Below are 12969 nucleotides of genomic sequence, written 5' to 3'. Positions count from 1 at the left end.
TTTTTGCAGCTGATGGTGCATCAAGAAGCAAGAGCTAAAACCACCGTTCCTCACTGGAAGGACCACATTGCCAATAGGGTTAAGCATGGCATGGACATCCCTTTCTAGCACAAGTACAGAGGCAGGCTTCAGCACACTTTTCAGGAGTGACACTGGTGTGCCTGTGGAAGTCAGGAATGTGGGTGAAGTGAAGGGACAGCTGTCGAGTCCCCTAGTTTCACTCCAGAAATGACAAGGTTTTTCTGATGTCCACAGAGAGGTTCAGGCAAACCCAGAGCTGAAAGACAACATCTGTCGAATGGGAAATAAACCTGCCAGTTTGGCTTTGCCAAAACCACATTTTAAAATGCTATAAACTGATTTCATGCAGCTCTCTTCAACACCTTTGAGCTGCCTAACCCACGATATTATTTAAGAACCCTCCCACCCTGTCCTTTGTGGGCAAGTGCCACCAAACAAAATAAACAACCTAACATTGAAAGGTTTCCCCTGCTTTACAGGAGAAAGAAAGAGCAGCAAATCACTCCAGCATCTGGCTCCTACTCTCTGGTAAGCTCTGGGGCGGTTTTACTGACAGCATTTCTCCCACGAAAGGTGTGAATAGTGTTGGAAGAGCTCTTTATAAATGTGGAGAGCCACTCCCCCCCAGTCCACCCCCTCAACGAGCTGAGCTCTCTGAAATATCAGTTTCTATTTCCAGCCACGTGGCTCAGCAGCTATGGATAAACTCAGCTGCACCTCAAGAAAGAAGGACAGTTCTGAAGTGAATGAACGTTCTCCAAGAGGTTTTCAGCTGGCGAAACAAAGCTGCAGGAAAAGCCAGAGAGCGGCACAGCTCTCTGTTTCAGATATTTATACTGGAATACGATCGTTATCACTTCCATTGTAGCTTCTCCTTCTGCTCACTCCTATGGGGAATAGCATTAGGATGGCACTGCACTCTACTGCCATAATAATGAAGATGTCACTAATTTACCATTTAGACTTCACTGCCTATAAAACAGGAGGAGGAAACGGGCTGCAAGCATGATAAGGAGCAAAACCTGGTTTGAACACAAATATACTTGAGAGCTGGGGGGGGGGGGGAGAATTAAAGACGATCAACTGAGAGCATCTTTCCAGCCATCAGGCATTGCAGTGAACATGCAGGATGGTCGCAGGACCACTAGCAGCAGGAGCAGACCCTGGTCCCCCAGAAGATGGCCAGGCTGGACATGTCTGTGATATTTCAGTGCTTAGCAAGCAGTTCTTAGCAGTACTCAGCCATCGTGTTTCTTCACAAATCTGTCCAATTTTTCCTACTAAGGCCTTCTAATGCTTCTGGAGTCCCAATTAAGTAAATTATTGTAGTATGTATTTAAATCTTAGCCTCTGCTTAAAGCCCTGGTTGAGCACAGACCTCATCCTAAAATTAGACTTTTTCAGAGGATATAGGTACCCCTGTTAGGGGAAGAGAGAGATGCATAAGAGCTAGGATTCACACTAAAGCCAGTTCAGGCCTACCTTCTGATGAGAGAGAGGGAGGGAGAGAAAACTCAACCCTCAAGTATCACTCAGGTCAAGCCTCAAGCTCAAATCTAGGAGATGTCAAAGAATTGGTTTCAGGTCTCTGTTGCAACTGATATTAAACTGCCTGTACAAGGAGAAACAATTGCTTCAGAGAAGACCAAAAGCCACATCTCTAAATATTCAGCAGCCTCCAAGTTAGGATATTCACCTGGGCAGTAGGAGACATGGATTAAAACTGTTGCTCTCAATCAACAGAGGTCTGAGAAGAGCTCTGAGCATGGGACGGCTGAGCCAAGCCCAAGAACCCAACGTCCACCCGCCTTGGACTCCACAAGTAAAGCCAGACATGGCTTTTGAGAGCTGGCCAGCCCCCCAGGGTGCTCAGCGTAGGAGGGCCTACCCTCTACCTCACCTTGGAGGTGTGCTCCAAGAATAAAACACCTTTGCAAGAACCTCCAGAGTATTTCCTGAAGCTCCCGAGAACTTGCCAAATTTCCTCAAGATTTTCCAGGGATCCCAAATTCACCCAGGCTGTTCAAGCCTAGGAGTGTGAAATCTTATTTTCCAGTTCTTTGCTCAAATTTAATGAGCCATCCCCTGTGTAACCTCCCTTGGAGAACATTTTGAAGCCCCATGTACTTCCCTCCCCCTCCACAGCCAACACAGCCAGCATCTGGCAAGAACCCCAGTGTTTATCTTTCCAAACTGGGTTGCAAGTACTTGGTAACGCTGTTCAGACACAACTTACGCTGGACTTTTCTTCTAGAGGAAAAGCCACCAAGAGAGGGCAGAAGTACAGCAAGGGCATCTATCCTGCTGCTTCTTCAGGAAGAAATGGCTAGAGAGCAATCTGAGCCACTACTCAGGCTGAAGATTCCGGGAACCTCAATGAATCTGCCCCTAAAGTAGTGCTCCATTTTCCCCCTAACTACTACTGACTGATTAAATGAACCTCAGCATACAGCAGGTCTTTGCTGCTGTTGTTATTTTCTGTGTTACTGTTTTTTGGGATAAGATATACTTAGGGAAAACACTAGAGATCTCGGTTAAGCAGCTGGGTGACTTATAAATATATATTTATGTTTGAAGCCTAAGTGGCCATTGGCTTCCCTACTGTTTTACTTAGCTAACAAAACAACTCTATCAAAGTAAGTATTATTCCAAAACCCAACTTCCTGCACAGAATGCTCCCATGTGCTCCATCAGTCTGCTTCTCTGATGAACTACATCGTTTCTTATAAACTGTCCATGGCCCATAAATTTCCAAGCATAAAGGCTATTACTGTGCTGTGCAAATCTGCTCAGAATTTTATCCTTGTAACTTCATTTTGTTCGGTGGCAAATGAGTTTGGTAAGAAAGTTAATCTGCAAACTTTTTTTTTTCTCCCATCTTCTGCTTGTAGTCTTGTTTTGATAAGTAACACTTGCTTGATTTAGTCTTGAGGTGAGCTTTGTTTTGACAAATTTCAGTTGGACTGCCTCCACCTCAAATTGGCTTTCTTTAAGCCAAGAAAAAACTCAGGTGTTCCATTCCCCAAAAGCTTAAAAACAAAATTCACAATAAATGATGGATGAAAGTAGAGCCAATTGGGTTTTGGGCCACCTACAAGATAAATATTGCAAATCTACTCTCTTTTGTGATCATAACAGAAGACCCCTGCATATATTCAGGAATTGGGACCTATAACTACTTTATAAAATTCTTTTTTTCCCTTTCTGGCCCAAGCCACAGGGTGGTGGGAAACTGAGGATTTTTTGTGTGTGCATGCAGATGAAAACCTCTTATGAATGTTTTGCTCATTTTTAGCTCTCACAATTGCCTGTTTACATTAGGACTCCTGTTGTCACACGGAGCAGACAGATCTTCAAACAAATTGTAGTCTCCCTGTCCACCAAGTAGAAAAATGACTGGATTTTGCCATCGGGTGCAGCACGAGGCTTGTGCTTCCCCTGGCTTAATTCCAATTTCCATAACAATATAAATTAGACTTGCTCAAGGCCATCGGGGGGGGGAATATGAAATAAGCAGTAACTCTCATGGCTTTCTTCCTCCAAGCCCCAAAAGTAGTCAATCACAAGCAATATGGAAAAAAATAACGGGAATAGGGACATTTTGATATCTTGATTCTGGAGACTTCTTGACTACCTTGTACTAATTTCATTATGCTCAATTTAAGGGACTTTTTACTGATAGATACCCCAGGAAATATGACTTGGAAACAGTGTGCTACCTTGGGATATCACCAACCATTTGACATTGGGGAACTAAAACAAAAACAGATGTTTTAGGAAATAAGCAGCTTGAATATATCACTCATAAACCAATTAAAACTTTCTGTAGCAAGTTGACATTTCCCATGAAGCAAGCAATGGGAGTAAGCGCAAATCAGTTGGCTGCAAGCTATGGAGCAATTCCCAGCCACAGATTTTTTTTTTTTTTTTTTTTTTTTTATGGCTTTGAAAATGATGCTTGGGTTTAAAAAAAGAAAGGTGTGATAAAGAAGCAGTCTCACCTTGTCACTCTCGAACCCAGAATCTGTCTTTTCACCTTCACACTTCCATTCATTGCTCATTAAGCAAACAGCAACATATTCCCACTATTGTTCGTCTCTTTGGCAGAGAGTCTCTGCGATTTCAGGTCCAAGTATGCTCCAAAATAAGGCATGAAAATTGTTTCTGTTTGTTTCAGGTATTTAGTTAAAAATAGTTTGAGAGTTCTTGAGAGTATGGGGAAAATGAACAGTTTGGGAGTTTGTTATCTTATTTTAAGCTTTTAAAAATTTCATTCTTTATTGTGGGGTTTTTTTTCCCAGGATACTTTATTTTATTTTATTTTATTTTATTGTGCAGAGCCAGGCAAAAAAAATCTAAGCACATGCTTAACTTTAAGCATTAAAAAGTCAATGGGATTTAAGCATGTGTTTAAAGGCAAACATATGCTTTAGAGCTCTGCTGAATAGGAATGGTTTATTGAATCAAGGCTATAGACAGGTTAATAAAATGGGTTAATATATGCAATCTGGAAACAAAAATTAAACAACATGTTTCTGGAATATTAGCATTATAAGTGTTGCCTCTTTCTAGCTCAATTCCCTAAATTACTATTGGATTTGTAATGTCCTTGACACTGTCTCTCTCTCATTTCTTGAAGAAATGCAGATTATTGTACTAGATTATAATCAACTGGCTAATGTACAGCTCGAAGCTTATGATTTTATCCAGAGCAATTCAGAATAACACAATCTTACTTCAAAAGGAGTTTATTCACCAAAATTCATTTTCAAAGAAAATCTGCCAAATCTTTTCCACCGTCACATACCCGTAATTCTTTCTGTATAAATATTCATACACTATGAATAAGATGTAGAAAACATTGTGTTATTTTTCAATATTTACTCTAGAATTAGTTCAACAAAGGTGCTTATTGTATGACAAAAGATAAGAGTTTACACTCCCATCAAAGGTTTCTTTAAATAGATCATAAAATCCATTGTGAATATTTAAGCCAAGGGTAATAACATGGTGTCATATACTCACACAGTACAATGCAGTAACATTCTGCATTTTGACATCTGCCCAGACAGATGTTTAGAACGAAGTTCCTCAGATTCTTTCTTCTTTTTTTTTTTCTTTTTTTTTTTTTAAGTTGCATGGAAAAAAATCTGGGAATCATCTTTTATATCGAAGCTACTTAGTACAATTTAACTGTCAACAGTTTAATTAATTTAAATGTAGACTTACTGCGGAAGCCAACAACTCACATAAGCCTTCCACAAAAAAACATGAAAAAAAAAGAAAAGCCTCCCAAAACGTAGCCAGCAACATCCTGACCTCAGGAAGGCTATACATTTACGGGATGCACACAAAGCAAATATCTAAAATCCCACAATTTACCTGTATAACTTTTTGCTGTTATCCCATCATCTTTAGCACAGACAACCCCAGTACTGACAGTCAATAGACATTTTCCCACTATATTTCTTCAGAAGGACGGTGCTAATTAGTAGTTACTAATTATTTTGCCCATAGCAACACCACTGATAAATATCAACACATATATTTACTTAAAGTAGTTGCAGGGGGATCTTTTTTTATAACTCCACGTCTTGTGATTTCTGGGGTTTAGATCCATGTTGAAACATGCACATGACCACATGCTGACTGCCAAATTCATTGTAATGTAGAGCGTGTTTCAGTGATAGTCCTTTAAACAAAGTTAGCCGGATTTTTTTAAGGGCTTGCTGGTTAGCTTATTTGTTATGAAGATTTGTCAGGCAGCACAGTTAAGTTAATCAGTAACCAATAAAAGATTTAAGTTCAGAGATATAAACTGGTTGGTTTATTGCTCACAAAGGTTTTTGGCTTCTCAACGGGAACTCATGAAAACATGTTGCTATGGTTACTTTGGAAACCGATACCTTTTTACACCCTACTAATATATAGGAATTTGAGAGAGGAACCTATAGTTCCCAGCTACCTATACAGTATTTTGTTTGGTTTTGGGTTTTTTTTTTAATTTTTTAAATTCTTTTTCTTTTCCTTTTTTTTTTGCTGTGCAAATATGTAGATGACCCAAAACTTTCTTTGTTTTGAAATCCCTGCACTGACTCCAAGTTTTGGTTTACTGCTGCCATCGGGAGAGTCAGATCACTTTGCACGTGTCCCTGCCTTGTTTATAATTTTTGCAATCTTCAACAAAAATCAATCTGACCACATTGTTTTGAAAGCAAAGGTGCCAGCCAAAGGGTACTCATGGCAGCAATGCTGCTGCATTACAATCTTCTCCAGCATGTAAATCCGAAAGAAGAAAATCACAATGTCAAATACAGTTAAAATTGAATATAAACTGTGCTGCTGTCTTTTTTTTTTTTTTTTTTTTTTTTTTTAATCCTACTGAACATGTTACCCAGCCTCACTTCATGGCTGTTCTGGTAAATGTTATGCAAGTTTTTTTCCTCTATCTGTGGTCATGATCATCTATATGCTGAGCATGCAGTTTAACGTCAGCACAGCCTGGCTGGAATATGCATTGCATATGATTTTCCAAAAGGCCGATGTGATTGGGGTCCCAGGGTCCAACGGAGCCACAGCCAAGTTTTCAAAAGCCACTTTGGGCCCTATAGCCTTACTGCTGTATTTCTTGGAGTATTTTTTAGGCACTTGAAATTGCACTTAGGTTTTAAGACCTCACTGGGTTTTAGGGCCAGGACCGAAACTGGACTACAAGCACCTCTGTCCATCCTGCGTGCATCACTCAGGCCATCAATACCTCAGTATCATCAAAAAAATCACTCTGCTTTCCCTCAGAAAAACATCTCCCGAGCCATTTAGATACATGTGAAGTTACGTGTCGGCCCAAACCATTAATCAAACTCGCACTCAAGTTAGTACCGAAAAGAAAGGCTCTGCCCCCCAGCCCCTGCTGAGGCTTCATGGAGGGGAAGGCAGCGCTGCACCGCATACACCACTCTGGATTCAGCCTATAAACCAGTTAGTGGTGTCACCCAGCATATAGATTATCAAATAAATGATGGTCGAGTGTGAATTGCGAGGTTAAAGAAACTCTCTATCAGGGGGTTCTGATGACATCATCATAAACCCAGAGGGCAAAGCTCAGCTAGTTTATGATGTCACCAGAAGGCATCTCTGGGATCCTGCCATAGTTCATGGTCATTATTTTCTGTAACAGGAGGCACATATGCACCTACATCATGGCAGGGCTCTGATCCACATTAGCCTTCTTTTCATGTGTATATAGATATTTTATTTTGCATATATGTAGTGTATGTATTTTGCACATATATATAAATAAAAATTGCATCTATATTTCATATATACATATAATTTGTGTAGATAGATAGATAGATAGACAGATAACCTATTCTCAGCCAGTGCTCACTGCCAATGTGAGCTGGGGAGGCGGGGCCAGTACCCCAGGCTGGAAGAAGCACAGCAGGAGGGCAGAGGACCTGGCCACCTCCCTGGGGAGCTGCAGCCCATACAGGATGGATGCTCACTCTTTATTGTTATATTATTATTATTATCATCATCATCATCATTATTATTATTATATTATTATTTTGCAGAGGAGGCACAGCTATAGAGGATTTCCTAATCACTACAATCAGTGAAGCTGGCAGCAGCCACAAGTCATTGATCTCTGGGAGATGCTGGATTTCCTGTACAAAGCGGCCGTGCGAAGGCTGGTGCTTACCTGACGTGGAGCAAACAACCCTGAGGTAGAAAATACAGCCAGGGCACAAAACAGGCAGTAGAAAAGCTGTAAAATGAAACCTCTGCCCTTGTCCCCTCTGTGGATTTAAAGATGGGGATCTCCCACCTAGGACTGCATCCAGCCCCTTTCCGGGGAATGCGGCTCACATTTATTTTAGAGGCAGGCAGGCAGGAAAGCTACATCATGTGGTGGCTTTGGCACAGCCAAAGCAGCACACCACAGCTGGATAGCTGATCTGTGTCTTTCGCCTCGCTGAGAGGCCTACCACATGCTATGAAATGCTTTAATGTCCCCTTAACATGCTGTATAAATAATTTCCGTATCCATTCAGTGGTGCTCACATGTGGTCCTTTGAAAGAGTTAAGTAAAAATTACAGTACCAATATATCTTTGAGATGAAACAATGACATTTATAGGTCATTGTAATCCACACATTAATTAATTTTATTCCCAGCCTTCCACATGATCCATATGATGCCTCTTCAGTGCTAAATTTGGCCTACGGAGCTGTGTTTTGACAAAAAGATAAGTTTTAAAACTGGACTTGGGGAAAGTTTCTTAGTCACTAAATATTTGAGCTAGCTCAGGAAGGGCAGGTAAAGAAACTTGGGGTTCTGTAGCAGCCTACAGAGTCCCTTTCTGGGGCAAATAAAGAGTGCAGCCCCTCGATGGACAGCCACTACCACGAAACCCAGCCATATAGCACCCGGGGTGAGAGATGCTCCCCGCATTTCTGCAGCTGGAGCTGGGATGCACCTGTACCTCCTCACCTTTGGGGAGGCTGCGAACAGGGCTGCAACGTGCCACACGGGAAGGCATGGGATGAGGAGGGGGAGAGCAGAGCCACATGCAACACTTCCCTCTGCTCCCTGAGAGGCAGAAAGCAGCAAGCTGCTACTCTGGAGGAAATGCAGCCGCTGCCCCAGCACTGGTGGGATGCAGAGCTAGCACACACTTTCTCACAAGGGGAATTATGTGAAAAAGGTACAGGATGGATTCCACCAGGACTTACTTTTTTCCACCTTCCTTGCTCCAACGTGTTGATAACGTCCACCTCCCGCCACATCTCCCGTGCCCGTCTCCATCCCATCTCAGTGTCAGTGCCTGAGCCTGTTCCCAGGGACAGCCCTGGGGTTTTACATTTTACAGAGCTCCATAATGCAAGCACGAAGAGAAGGAGGCCTTTCAACTGACAACAATCACATGTTTCATGATTTAGAGGGTTGTTCTATTAGCGATATGAGAGCCCTGATGTGATAATCTCCAATTAACAGGAAGGCATGCATAAATCCCACTATGCAGCAATGGCAGTAAATTAATATGTTGGTTTTTCTCTTTGTAAAAGTAGATTACAAGTCCTACTGCAGAGGGTGTAGGTACTAAGGAGACATCTGATCAGTTCAGCTCTATCACTTCAAAAAACATTTACAACTCCTTTACATGCCTAAAGCAAGTCTCACAAGCCAAAGGTCATTACTCTCATAAAACTGATAAAAAAGCTGCAACGCCATCTCATGCCAAGACACCAACAGGCCAGACAACACCCTAAAGAAGAGGTTTCAAGGCAGCACTTCCCTTTCAAACTGTGCAGTTCATTGTTTCTGCATCCTGTAGCAAATCCATTTGTTTAACAGCGTGAAGTGCGTAGCCCGGATTACAGGCTGGAGCATCACCTGTGTGTAAACCAACGTAAGGGTACTTCTTTGCCCTCATGTGAAAGTCACTCTTGGGTAATCTGTTAATAATAATCCTCATGAAATTCCTTAAGTGCTTGTGTAGAGATACAGACAGAAATGCATGTAGGGCTTCCTGAAGCAGCACATCAGGAAACGTGATAAATAGGGCTGGATCGCTCAAGTGTAGGATGACAGAGAATTGCTGTTAAGTAGTCTAAATCCATCAAAACCCAATCATGGTATAAATTACATGGGTTTCTGTTGAATCACGTGAACAGCATTGGTGGTTTTAGTGAACACCTTACTGGGACTTCCTACTTTCGATCGATGGGAAACAGGCGCAAGGTATACACTGCCGCTCACGTAAATGCTCCATTAATAGTAGAACGGCTTAGCTGGAAAGCCAGTCCTGGTATTTTCCATATGTTTAAAGATTTTTCTTGCCATTTTTACAGCATCCAATCAACCCAATGCATTTCATGTTCAGTTTAGTCTCTGTGTGTGTGTGTATGTGCATGCGTGCATGTGGGTATGTAGGGAAAAAAAAACATGAACTCTGCCTCATCTGTAGACATACACAACTTAATGCTTGTCTGTGGTTTAACCCCAGCCAGCAACTAAGCACCACGCAGCTGCTCACTCACTCATCCCCCCGCCCAGTGGGATGGGGGAGAGAATCGAAAAAAGGTAAAACTTGTGGGTTGAATGTAAAGACAGTTTAATAGGACAGAAGGGAAGAAAATAATAATAATTATAATAATAATAATACAATAATAAAAATAAAAGAACTAGAATATCCAAAACAAGTGATGCACAACGCAATTGCTCACCACTTGCTGGCTGATGCCCAGAGAGTTCCCAAGCAGTGATTTGTCCCCTCCAGCCAGCTCCCCCCTGTTTATATACTGGGCATGATGTCACATGGTGTGGAATATCCCTTTGGCAAGTTTGGGTCAGCTGTCCTGGCCGTGTCCCCTCCCAACTTCTTGTGCTCCTCCAGCCTTCTTGCTGGCTGAGCATGAGAAGCTGAAAAATCCTTGCTTTAGTATAAACACTACTTAGCAACAACTGAAAACATCAGTGTGTTATCAACATTATTCTCATACTAAATCCAAAACATAACACTATACCAGCTACTAGAAAGAAAAATAACTCTATCCCAGCTGAAACCAGGACAACGCTATAAGCAAGAGAATGAAAAGTTGGGTGATGTGGAGGCTATTTACCTTGCCAAGTTAGAAGTACAGAGGGCCACATCCTCATTTATATAAACTGGCTCTGAGACCAATAAAACTGCCCTGATTTGGACCAGTTGAAATATCTGACCCAGAGATTTGGAAGAGTGCTGCATGTGATTAGATTGCTAGGAAAGATTGTTGAGCACTGATGGGAGATCTAGATACCCCAATTTCATTGAAAAATTGGTTGGAAGGTGGGTATCCAAGCACTCACCATGAGTACAAAAAAACTTCTCTTCTGCTCTGCAACCTGAATGCCCATCCATGCCATGGATGTCTTGCCTCATTGGGAAAGAAGGAAAGAGGTGGTGTCACTTAAATAACTCAAAGAACAAAATAATATTTTAATCATCATTTCAAAAGCAGAAATTTGACAAAACCATGCTCTGAAGTGGCTACCTCTGGGAGAGGCATTGTCATATTAGGTAAGAAGATAACAAGTATTGGCAAAATACAGTCCATGCTCCTTCTCGGTTTCAGAATTATTGCTTTATATTTCTACTTTCTTAACAAATTATTCCATTGAAACTACAAAGCAAAGGACTGAGAGTGAAGGATAATGCACAAGAGAGCCCCTAGGCTGTTACCTCGGATTATAAGTATCTAATTTCTGTCATTTAAAGTAAATTCAGTTTTGTCAAAGGCTCCAGTCCAACCTATAAAACTCAGGTCCGGTGAGCATGACAGCATGCCTTGGAGGAACAGGGCTCCAAAAGGAAAAACAAACAAACAGCTCCATTCAACTCCTTCAAAGGCCTTTTTTCATCTAACCATAAAGTTAATACCAACCTCCTTTGATTATGTGTACTGTAAGAGTGAGAAGTTTCAGTTATATGTTGTTTCTTACACATCTCCTCATCTTCTGGGGATTTTTACACTCCCAGTAGAGAAACTTCCATAACTGAGCCCAACAGAGCAGCCAAGGATGAGAAAGAAAGGGAAGATAAGTATTAAGAAAGTAATTTTTGTAAAGCAACTGTGTGCCATTTGTACTTGCACATATCCGTCACGCAGCCACCATGCCTATGTGAAAATAGAAAAAACAAAGCAAGTCCAGCTCTCCTCTGGACTGGGGGTAATTTAAGGTTACCCCTTTATTTCAGGGGACCACTTTAAATTTCCTGCTGAATTTGTCTTTGAACAGCCATAAACAGCCATCCATAGACTCTGGATAGCAATCAACATACAAATTCCCTGATTTTTAGCTGTGGAAAGTGCAGCCTTGATTGAGTCCCCTTTTATTAAGGATTGTAGGCCTTGGAGAGCTTTAATAAATCAGAGATTTCTGTACTCTGAATTGCACAGTTCACCCTCCCATACACTTGTAAGGTCAACCTGTTTTAGAAAGCAAATCTTTCACCAAGTTCCTCTTTGCTCTGATCTAAGAGGAACTCCCCAAGCCAAAATTTGAAGCATGGTATTTCAACCTGGATACGCATGTTGAAAAACCTTAGGCTACATATTCATTGCTTCTGAAACTGGGACTTGAGCTAACTCAAGGGCTTCTCCACCTGGAGAATAGGGGAGAAAATATTGCTTATTGACACTGAATAACATTTGGTTACTCTCTGCATAAAACTTAGCTCTTAAAGATAGTTTCGAGAAGTAAAAAGCAAGGAATTGTCGTATTATTATTTATTAAATATTATTTTTATTATTATTGTTGAAGGGTTTTTCTAATTATAACAACCAAATGCTATTTAATCCTAAAGGCTGGCAAAGAATGACAAACTGCTCAAGCAACAACTCCTAAACATCTGAGTGCTAAAAGCTTGCACTTCCTTTTCTCAGATGATAACAGAGTTCAGTGACATGAACTTGAAGAGCTTTGGAGACCTCCAAAATGGAGCAGATATTTAGATGCATAATGAGAATTCCCACAATTAGATGGGCTAAAATATATGTATATATATTTACACTGTGCATCAGCCGACCGGTTGGGATTTTATAAAGCAGAAACCACGGTGGTTTTAAGAAATGCACTAAAAATCATTGATGGTCAGCCTCACCATTTGCCTACGTAGGGGCTAGCGTGGCTGAGAGAAGGGAGGCAGGTGGGGCAAGCTGCAGTGATGTAAGGCCATAAAAAGTCCATTTGAAGCAGATTGGGGTCACATCCATCGCAAGGCTGCAGCCTGCACTGCCGAGGAGGTGGTTTTATGGCACGTTCCTCCATCTCACCCGCCTGGCCAGGGCATTTCTGAAGGAGACGCTCGTTAGCGCTGATGGGGTTGTGTCTAGTCCTCTTTGGTCAGAGGTGAGCAGATGCATCGCTTGGCCAGTGACGAGGGCCAAGGACCTTGCTCCGCTC

This window comes from Haliaeetus albicilla, chromosome 7 (genome assembly GCF_947461875.1).
Source record: "Haliaeetus albicilla chromosome 7, bHalAlb1.1, whole genome shotgun sequence".
In the NCBI taxonomy this organism is placed as follows: Eukaryota; Metazoa; Chordata; class Aves; order Accipitriformes; family Accipitridae; genus Haliaeetus; species Haliaeetus albicilla.
This window is presented reverse-complemented; position numbering follows the sequence as displayed.